The sequence below is a fragment of the Mytilus galloprovincialis genome, chromosome 9, assembly GCF_965363235.1.
Source record: "Mytilus galloprovincialis chromosome 9, xbMytGall1.hap1.1, whole genome shotgun sequence".
In the NCBI taxonomy this organism is placed as follows: Eukaryota; Metazoa; Mollusca; class Bivalvia; order Mytilida; family Mytilidae; genus Mytilus; species Mytilus galloprovincialis.
The window spans coordinates 50688254-50700387 of record NC_134846.1 but is presented as its reverse complement, the minus strand read 5'-3'; positions in this window follow the sequence as shown (position 1 = coordinate 50700387).

Sequence of the window (12134 nt, the reverse complement as noted above, 5' to 3'; positions counted from 1 at the left end):
ATTTTTGTTTAGAGCAATTGTTTAGATATACATTAGGTAGTAAGTTTTCTGTAATTGTCGATGAACTTTAGTGGATAGTTGTCCTGTTGGCATCATGTCACATCTCCTTATTTTTGTATGTTAATCTTGGTTCTAATGAACAAAAATAATGATAAACAAACCGGCAAAATTATTAAATGTTTGTGAACTATTTCTCGTATCAATACATTTTCATTGAAGTAATTTCTCGATATAATTAATGTATAGAACTACATGTAGTGGTATGGAAACTCAGTTTAGAAATGCTAGTTTTTATCATTAGACTTTAGTGAATACAACTTGGCGACGGGATGAGTTCGGTTTTACTTTTACTCTTACAACTTCTCCAGATCTGTTTGGACTAGTTGCCAAACAAAATGGTAACATCATGCAAACACCAATCAATACCAGATAGATTCCATATGTAGTTCAATAGTAATAACAAAAGCACGTCGTAACTCCGTTAAAAATTTTCTTAGGAAGAAGAAAAGGAAGACTTCAAAATGAAGGACGAAGAAATCGAGAGAAGGTTCCATGGCATTGTCCTTTTGTTTTCTTGTTTGACTATCTTTTCTATATCTTACACTTCTCTTATATAACTATTGCTCCTCATATGTCCCTGCAGACAAAAGACCCATAAAATATCATCTGTTTCTGTAAATCAATTTATAAAGGAATACAGTACTGATTATCCACTTTGAATCTGAGCATAATATAGTCCTCGTAAAAGCACTAATGAGTAATCTTAAACAATCACAAATCTTCTTTTAATATGTTCCTTTTGAATTTCGCCCAAATAACGTTTTCTCGGGTGTTTACCTACGGAATTAGACTTATCTTTTATTTTGTACTTGAATGATATGAGGAACGAACACAACACAACAGGTGCCATTTGTGGAGTATGATCTGCTTATCCTTTGTTGCACCTATAATTCAGTGGTTATCGTTTCTTGTGGTACATATTAGTTTCTCGTTCATAATTTTGTACAAAAATTAGGCCGTAAGTTTTCTCGTTTGAATTGTTTTACATTTGCCATTTCGATGCATTTTATAGCTGATTATGTTATATGGGCTTGCTGATTTTTTTTTTGTCCGTACGATGACATTTAGTTGTTAACTTCTATTACATTTTGTCTGTCGTGGATAGTTGTCTCATTAGAAATCATTCCACATCGTCTTTTTTTATATATCCTCCAAGACTTTTAGTATTGGTGAATAAAGTAACTTATATCTATTGCACGTAAAAGACACCCTTGTTGGTTTCGAAAAAGAGCAGGCTAATACCGCTACAAGACAAAACTCCCGGCGCACCCACAAAGTGGAAAGGGATTATATAATTAATATAAGTTGCAATAACTTGTTTCCCCAATCCACTATAAATAGATATGTTTAAATTGACTTTAGTTTGCCTCAACCAAATACAACTTATACACAATATAAAAAAGAAGATGTGGCATGAGCATGAGTGCCCATGAAAACTCTCCACAAGAGAGCAAATGACACACAAATTAACAACTATAGGTCACCATACGGCCTTCAACAATGCGCAAAGTCCATACTGCATAGTCAGCTACAAGTCTAAAAGGCACCGACATGACAATGTAAAACAGTTCAAACGAGAAAATTTACGGCCCGATTTATGTACAAAAAATGAACGGAAAACAAATATGTAACACATAAACAAACGAGACAGGAACATACATACAGAATAAGGTGGGGTTAAACATGTTATCGGGATCCCCACCCTCAATCTAATGTGGCATGAGTGCCAATGAGAACTCTCAACAAGAGACCAGATTACACAGAAATTAACAACAATAGGTCATATACGGCCTTCAACAATGAGCAAAGTCCATACCGCATAGTCAGCTATAAAAGGCACATAAATGACAATGTAAAAAAATATTCAAACGAGAAAAGAAACGGACAAGTTTATGTACAAAAAATGAACGGAAAACAAATATGTAACACATAAACAAACGACACACTGAATTACAGGCTCCTGACTTGCGACAGGCACATACATACCAAATAATGCGGAATTGAACATGTTAGCGGGATTCACACCATCCCCTTAACCTGGGACAATGCTTATTTCCACACAACACAAAATCAAATTTGAAATTTGGTTGCGTCAATTTTACAGTTCATGAGTTAACATGTCCCTTTAAAAACATAAAAAAAAATACTGAATTTTTCGTTTCCGTTCTCTTAAATATGTATAGCCGGGTAAAATGGTTATTCGACTATATGTAAACCAAGAAGGAAAATTTCGCTCCTTAAACTTTTATTTTAGCAGTCCGGCAAGACCGAACAACAAACTCCAAACTAAATGTAAAGTAACATACAAACAATAACAATATATATATATATAAGCACAAGCAATTAAAGGATTAAGCAGATTAACAGATGACAAATTAGAAACAACAATAGATTAAAAGAGTAATTAGTGTCCGACACGTATTTGTAAATTATTATAGTCCAAACTGTCACAGAGAATAAATAATGAGATAAATAGAGTAAATGCATTTAAGACCTTTGTCCAAGATTATGACACATAATCCGTGTAAAACACTTATGCCTGAATTTACGACAAAGTATAGAATAATTAAATAAATGCAAAACGTAAATATAAATTAAAATAATTGAAATACTAAAATGTTGATTAAAAACTAATTTCCTTGCACTGTCCAAATAGTCCGGTCATATATGTTTGACTCAAACAAATGTTATAAACCTTACACACAATGCTTATTACCCCATAACACAGATCTATTAAGTTCGATATTGGGTGGTGTCACTGTTCACGACTTAAATAGATGTCAGAAGATGTGGTGCGAGTACCAATGATACAAATGTCAACATGGAACCTGAAGATAGGAAACATACTAATTCTGTTGTTTCCGTTCTTTAACTTTAGTTTGCCTCAATCAAGTGTTTTGAAAATTACGTGAATCCTGCATCTACATGTGGAAGTTTACTCATATTTTTGTTCACAAGCAGGGGCATCTGTGGCAAATAGACACATTCTACATTCATTTCAGTAAATAGCGTATTTACTTCAATTAAATTCTACTTCTATTAGAATTAACTAGGAATTTTTTTCAGGATCTGGGTGCAATTTTGTAACAGACAGTGATAATTCAAGTTACATTTGACCAGCATAACAAAGTGTTTCACTAGATTGAGCTCTCTGTATAAGTGTACGTTAAAGGTTCTTTGCACTGAGTTCGGTTTATTGATATGCGTATACCTTCGGTGTGAATTTTTAAGATGTAAAAACAGACTATCCATATCTACATGGCCATGAAATAAAATTTAAGGTAAACTGATTGAAACATTTTGCTTTATCTATCAAAACTTGTAGCACATGGTGCTACTGAAGCAGTAAATGTTTTCTCTTGACTTTCACAGAAATTAAAGTTTAGTTTTAATTTGAAACAAACATTCTTAAACATTGAGAATGGAAATGTGAAATATGTAAAAGTGACAGGAACATGTCAAAAGAGCAGAATGCAGTCGAAGGCCACCAATGGGTCTTTAACAAAGCGAGAAAATCCCTCGCTCGCAGGCGGGCTTCAGATGGCCCCTTAACAAATTGTTTACTAGTTCAAACTCCAAAACATAGAAATAAACTTACAATTAAAAACATACAAGACTAACAAAAACCAGATACTCCTGACTTGACGTCAAGGAAATCATACCAAGAGACACACCAAATATGCATAGGTCAAGAGTTAAAAAGTCATAGTCTGGTCAAGAGTTCCTTGTCAAAAAAACACAAAGCACATTTTGAGGAAAGGGTCATCGTGGTACAGAAAACTAACAAATATAGATATATCTATATATCTAATATAGATATAAGAAGATAAAGTATGAGTGCCAATCAGACAATTCTCCATTTAATTCAAAAAAAGTATACAAGTTGTAAATTGACGGCAAAGGTCAAGCTCACATGCAATTTCTCGTGCCACTAGACTCACCATCTTATGACAATACATCTACATGCCACATATTCAGAAGCAAGGTCAATTGAAAATTATGTTTTGAGGTCAAGTTATATTCCAAGGAACACACTGTATCATGATGACACACCCAACGTATATAGGTCAAGAGTCAACAAGTCATACTCTGGTCAAGTGTTCCATGTCAAAAATACACACAACAGTCCTGCACGAACGTTCATCATGGTACACGTTACAATGTCTTATGTCATGATGCACTACACATGCCAAATACAGAAAACATAGGTCACAGACAGAAATACCAGACATTGGCACTCACATCACATCTTCCTATATCTATATACCTAAACTAAATTGAACGGTACTTGTATTGCAGATCCCTACAATTGCCTTCAACATAGAACATAAACTCTCGCAACACTGCAAAGTTAAAACCGTCTTTCACAAAAGTTTTAGCAGGATTCTCTGCAACGATTATCTTACCACTGTTAATTGAGAGTCGTGCAGTTGTGTCAATAAATTAAAACGGTAAGATTAGACATCAAAACACTAAAAGCTAGGGTTTACCATTAATTTTAGCCTAACTATGTGATAGTACTATAGTAAACTGATGGAAACACATGATACAGTCATGAAATTGAATAGTTGCAATAGTACGACCAGAACAATAGGAGACAGAGTTGTAAACAAATGAAAGTAATGATACATACTGATTTTTAATCACAATGCACAAATAAGGAACCGTAGTTTTCATTCATTTCATTTATCTAAAATGTAGGTGCTTGCGTTAAACAATGGAAATTAACACTGTATATTTATATAAACGATCAATCTTGTAAATAAATATGTTTAAACTAAAGTTACTTGATATTTTACATAGGTCTGCTTTGAACACATTGATCATGCTAGATCATGAGAAATTAAGGATAAAAATGTAAAGTTGTTGTGTCCTTTTCAACAGGAATGGAAAACATCTACTGCATCATGAGTACATGTTGTTTTGATTGTGTATTTATCTGTGATTCGAATGAAAAAGTATCAGTGGCAACTCGAAACAAAAATGATACTCTACATTCATCATAAGTGATCGCGCTGAAGTACAATGTACATGTAAGTCCATTTTATTTTATTTTCATTCAAAATTCAATAATGAATAATGAAATTTATAGTTTATATTTCAGTATTCAAGTTAGGTGAATAGTGAAATAGATTTTTGTTTTTACTTTTACACTACATGTATACCCCGTAATAATGAATTCTTCATTTTGTTGTCATCTCGAAAATAGTCAAATATAAAGTTTATGAGATATCTTGAAGTAAGAATAAATAGCAAAACGGCTTGCCATACACGTCATCCCTGGCAATACAGTTGTTTGACAAGATTCATTTTGTACGTGAATTGTCAAAAGTGTATCCTACAAGAAAATTACATATTGATTTTATGAAAGTATAATTATACATAGTGAAATTATCCTGAATTTAGAAACTGAATATCAAAGATGCATAATTAATGTATGCATTTAGAATTTACAAATATTGGTTGAGATACGTCGAAAATTCTAAAAGCAATATGAATACCTCCACATACAAACGATCAAACATTATGACACATCCAATATATTAACACTAGGAACACAAACGGCATGTAAACGTAAAACAAATGCGGTATTTTCTAACAAATAATATCAAATGTATCGGAAAACGAAAATGTCATCCAAACCACAAAAATAAAAAAAAAACATGAGTGGTTTCTGGCATTTTGGAAATAGCAAATATAATACTTAACTATTTGTTACATGTATTCCTATAACGGGACTTTAAACTCATGAATTCGACTGATGCGTGAGTTTAAGTAATTTAAAAGTTCAAAGGAAAATATAATCAAATGCCAGAAAAGTAAGATAAAAGAGGATTAAAATGACCGGCTGTCTGTTTAGTTTTTCTTAAATCAAATTATTCTGTTACACCGTTCCGTAGTTTATATAGTTCGTTTGATTATATTCTTAATCTATTTATCTGTTCCAGTCTAGGAGGATTATTCATCTTTAACGTTAAAACATCGTACCGTCGCTACCTTTCCCTCTCTCACACGGATCCGTTACATGAAAACTGCAAGGTCATAACGATCACGAGGAACATTTCATTTCAAACGTCATCTAGGACACAATTCGTGGCTAACCACAGAGTGAGTTAACTTTACAACATTGTTTTTGAAGCCTTCAAATTACTCTATACATATTTGAACATTCTCTCTGTGAAACACTTGAAACTTAACTGCTCTCGAAAGTACAACATTTTCTCAGATTCAACGGACTGTGCTATCTATTACCTTTGACATTTCGTTTTAATAACATAAATTGAACACATTGTAAAATTGTATTTTATTTGTTTTTAAGCTTTTTACCATTTGTTAGATTGGTTTAAGAATAAATTGTCAGCACCTGATATTCTTATTGCTTGAGCCCAATCGTGGTTATACTTAATGGTCAGGCCATTACAGTAAAAAGTCTACAACTTGCCTGTTGTGTCTCACAGATAACGCCACTCCACGTTAGTTATACAGCTACATGACAACCTACCTGTTGAGCCCTGCATGTACGCGTCATCCCTTGACGTACAGTAAATTGACAACAACTTGTCTACACATCTGAACAGGAAATACAACGGAGCATCGTTCGTAGCTGTTACCTTGACACTATGCAACACAGCTTGTGCGTCCTAGGCAGCAAACCAACAACGTTGAACAAACATTGCCTACAAATAGTTGATTTACATCATAGATCCAAGTCACGCGGAATAGCAAGAAGAGGTTCAGCCCCCAGAGGGAGATGTCACTGAAGAACCAGAAGAAAATCCGTCTAAAACAACAAATATAGATGAAAATGCCGAGACTAGGCGAGTGCGTGAACTTACCGAAAAGGGACATGGAGCCTTTATAGAAAAACGTGACAAGTTCTATCACGACTTAGAGGCCCTATGGTCAAACCTAGATTCTCAGTTATTAGAAACGGCCAAGCCTCCTAACGACCTCCAGCAATTGTTAACAGCACAAGATAAAATTGTACAAGCCTGTACTAAGTATCGCAGGCTCACAGACGAGTACTTGACATTTCTGAAAAATACAAAAACATTAGACAGCCTTCAAGACATTGATACGTGCAAATTCTCAACGGATATCCGAATGTCTAAAGTCGAACTGGCAATTGAAACTTTGCACGAGCATCGCCTTACCTTGACAAAGGCTAAATCTACAAAAACGAGGACATCTAAGGGCAAGACCACCTCGCACAGTGGGAGCTCACACGCCTCCGACATGTCGAGCCTAGCACGGAGAAAGCGTGCCAAGGCAGAGTCGGCTAGATCGAAGATAGCCTTTGCCGAGCAAGAAGCTGCCCTCCTAAAGCAGGAAGCCGTATTACAGGAACAGACCCTATACAGACAAACAGAAATCAAGGCCGAAATAGAACAAGAAGCCATCCGTGCTAAATAAGAGGCCACACAAAGAAAAGCCGAAGCGGAACAAGAGGTAACACGTAAAATTGCTGAGGCTGCTAACCTGAAAGCTCGAATCGAACAGGAGGAAGAGCACATCAAAGCTAAAAAAGAACAGGAGGCAGTTCGCAGGAAAACTCAAATGGAACAGGAAGCCGCACGTGCGGTTCGAGAAAAAGCCGAACTTAAGGCCGCTAGGAACATTCTCGAAGCAAAAAGAGAAGCTGCAGCCGCCGAAGCCGAGGCTCGTATCCTGGAAGACGACGGAAGCCAAGCATTTAGCGATCTTCCTAGCGAAAAGGAAGACCCGCTCCAGCGTGTGCAAGATTTCGTCAATACACTTCCTGTGTCAACTGATGTAAAGGAAGTAACAGGAACTCAAAAGATAAGACGAAGTCCTGTTAAGATTGAGCTGAGTCATAAAGCACCAGCGTTCGTGCCATCCGTGGCACTGAACTTGCCGCCACAGACATCTGCTGTCTTGCCTTCCGATATTAAGTCCCCGGAAATTACCTTAATCCCAGATCTGGGAGCAGTAACTGGAATAGGAAAACAGGGCGTTTCAGCAAAGATCCCTGTCTCACAGCAAAATCAAGGCATTATAGAAGAGATCCCTGTCTCACACCTAAGACAAGGAGTTATAATAGAAGAGACCCCTTCTGCACACCTGCAGCAAAACACTCCTACGTTAGAGATAACCAGATTTCTCCTTCGCAAATGCAAGGACTTGCTGTTCTCCCGGCTAACAAGCTTTAACGACCAGGCAGAATCATTTCATACATGGAAAGCCAGCTTTTAAAATGTCATAGACGAACTACAAGTTTCAGACTCGGAACAGATAGACCTACTTATTAAATGGCTTGGACCAGAGTCAGGTAAACATGCCATGAGTATAAGGACATCAAATGCCAACAACCCAACAAGAGGCCTACACAGATTATGGGAAAGACTGGACGATCGATATGGTGCACCAATAATGTTGCAGACGTCTCTCGTCAACAAACTTGACAACTTTCCAACACTGACAAATAAAGACAACTCACTCCTTTACGATTTGTCAGACATTATCTCAGAAATAGAGTATCACAAAGAAAATCCCAAGCTGGGATGTTTGCTAGCTTACTTCGACTCGTCAAAGGGGGTAAATCCTATTGTGGAAAAACTACCATACGGACTCCAAGAAAAGTGGATAACAAGGGCTTCAAGATACAAGTCTAAATATGAAGTTGCCTTTCCACCTTTTACAGAATTCTCTGCCTTCATCAGGGAAATGAGCAAAATTAAGAACGATCCTGGGTTCATCTTTGGTTCAAAGGTAACATCAAATACAAAAGACGCTACGCCAAGGTTCACACCTCAGACGTACTCTAAAGTCAACGTTCATAAGACGGCTGTTGAACGTCAAACTGAAGACAGCAGTCAACAACAAGGTCTGTGTATCCTACACAATACAAAGCATACCTTGAATGAATGCCGAGCATTCCGAGCCAAAACTATAGAGGAACGCAAGGAACTGTTGAGGCAAAACAATCTTTGTTACAAATGCTGTGATTCGACTATGCACAGAAATTGTGATTGCAACGCGAGTATCAGTTGCAATGAATGCGGAAGTAAACAACACACCACCGCATTACACACTAATCGAGTGTACCAAACCAAAGGTGCACCGCCTTCACCGCCTAGATCAGTCGACGGCGGGGAGCAACTTGAGTTAGCTGAAACCAAGCTAACCTCTGTTAGTTCAACTTGCACAGATATCTCCAAAGACGGCAACAGTAGTAAATCTTGTGCCAAGATACTTCCTGTGAATGTCTTTCACAAAGATAATCAGGACAAAGTAATTCGCATGTATGCAATTATTGACGACCAAAGCAACCGGTCTCTCGTGGCTCCTGAATTCTTCAGCCTATTCAACGTACAGGCAGAAACAAAAGATTATTTGTTATCCACATGCTCCGGCAGCAAGGTTACTTCCGGTAAACGAGGAAACGGCTTTGTCGTGAAGTCTGTACAAGACAATACTAGATTCAATCTGCCTGAACTGATTGAATGCGATAACATTCCCAATAATCGGAACGAAATTGCTACACCTGAGGATATATTGCAATATCAACACTTGCAAGAACTACAAAAACATATCCTCCCGATTGATGGAAAATGCAAAATCCTATTGCTCATTGGAAGAGACCTTATAGAGGCACATCATGTCCTTGATCAACGTCTAGGACCACCAAAGGCTCCATTTGCGCAAAAGTTAAACCTTGGTTGGATTATCGTTGGAGAAATACGCTCCGATAAGCAACATGTTCACCTTGAACTCACTACAAAGGAAACAAATCCAACTTGCAGTGTTGTGAAACCACAGACAAAGAAATTACCTGAGTGTAATAAAACCAACACCCAGTCAAATGAAATTCAAAATGATTCGTCTAAACTTTATCCCCGTTTACATGGGCAACCGAAAACGAAATCAGCGACTTCTATCGTCAGATTTGCAGAAGCCGAAAAGTTCACTTCGGAAACAACGCCACCAAAAGTGAATGCCGACAAAGAAAAGTACATCCGAAAACATTCAATTCCCATGGAAAGCTTCAATTCGCCTTTGGATACTCAAGGACAAGAGGAAAGCAGAATAACCAATTCCAACTTAAGTCACAGAGAAAAAGAACATGGTACCGGATGGTCTACTGTACGCCGTAAACGTCAAGGAAAGCATCCGTCTCACAAGACGTCTTCGTTAGATCGCATATCCGTGTCGAAAGGAGATTCTTCCATCAGAACTACAGCCATCGAGTTGGATCTTAGATCGCCGCGATCTCGTCGGAAACACCGCCATATCTAGGATAGAAGCTGTGAAATACCCAGCCTCCCGTTGGACTACTTGTAAGTGAATATTTGTACTGTTGTTATATATTTAACATTTATTTGTTTTCGATAATGGAATAGTGATGTCAGATAGACCTCAGACTGGGAGTATTCTGTTACACCGTTCCGTAGTTTATATAGTTCGTTTGATTATATTCTTAATCTATTTATCTGTTCCAGTCTAGGAGGATTATTCATCTTTAACGTTAAAACATCGTACCGTCGCTACCTTTCCCTCTCTCACACGGATCCGTTACATGAAAACTGCAAGGTCATAACGATCACGAGGAACATTTCATTTCAAACGTCATCTAGGACACAATTCGTGGCTAACCACAGAGTGAGTTAACTTTACAACATTGTTTTTGAAGCCTTCAAATTACTCTATACATATTTGAACATTCTCTCTGTGAAACACTTGAAACTTAACTGCTCTCGAAAGTACAACATTTTCTCAGATTCAACGGACTGTGCTATCTATTACCTTTGACATTTCGTTTTAATAACATTAATTGAACACATTGTAAAATTGTATTTTATTTGTTTTTCAGCTTTTTACCATTTGTTAGATTGGTTTAAGAATAAATTGTCAGCACCTGATATTCTTATTGCTTGAGCCCAATCGTGGTTATACTTAATGGTCAGACCATTACACAAATTGTCCATATGAAGTTTCTGATCATTTTCCAGTCTTTGTACAGTTGAATATTGATCTGCTAAGTAGGACGTCAAACGCATACAACATAAATAAAAAGACATTGAAATGGTCAAAAGCAGATGATTTTGAACTTAAGATGTATCAAACCGAAATCGGCAAACTTTTAAACTTTGAGACAAACTCTGATAACTTATCAAAAGGTGATGTTGAGAGATTCTCCTCTCTTCTAATAAATGCTCTACATATGGCGTCAATTTCTTGTATTCCTACTGGAATATTCCGACCATACTTAAAACCTTATTGGAAAAATCAAAATCTAAATAACAGTCATTTCGAGCAAAGAAATGCAAGACGTGAATGGATAAACAACAATAAAACAAGAGAAAAAACTGATCTCAGTTATGTTGAATATAAAAATAAAAAACGAGAATTTCGTAAACGAAAACGAATCGCTGAAAAACTTTGGCAGGAGGAAAAATTCGAGGATATAAAACTTGCTGCTGAAATGGATATTGGTGAATTTTATCAACGTGTACGCCGTATGCGAAAAAGTGGTCCATCAACTACAAAGCTGTCATACAATGGCACTGAAGCTACAAACGATAGTAGTATATGTGAATTATGGGGTGAATATTTCCGTGATTTATACTCTGAACAACCAACTGGCTGTTTTGATGAAACTCTTTTCCATGAAATATCGTCAAAAGTGCAAACATACTTTCAAAACAGTGAAAAAGCATCTATTCCAGAACTTGAAAAACAAATTACTTTAGAAGAAATTCGTGAACAAATTAATACGTTAAAGTGTGGGAAAGCACCGGGTCCGGATCGCATTACTAACGAACATATACTATATGGCGGGGATCAAGTGATCAAATATTTGTGTAAACTTTTTAATATGATCTTGAAAACAGAATATCTACCAGTCTCTTTTCGACATGGTATTATTATTCCACTGTATAAAGGAAGTAACAAAGATAAAACTAAACCGAACAGTTACAGAGCTGTGACATTAACATCAGTCTTAGGAAAACTTTTAGAAAAGATATTTTTGACTCGTATTCAAAAGCTTTTGGAAAATATTAACAATGTTATACCTCATGGCTTACAATTTGGTTTCGTCAAAGAACATGGAT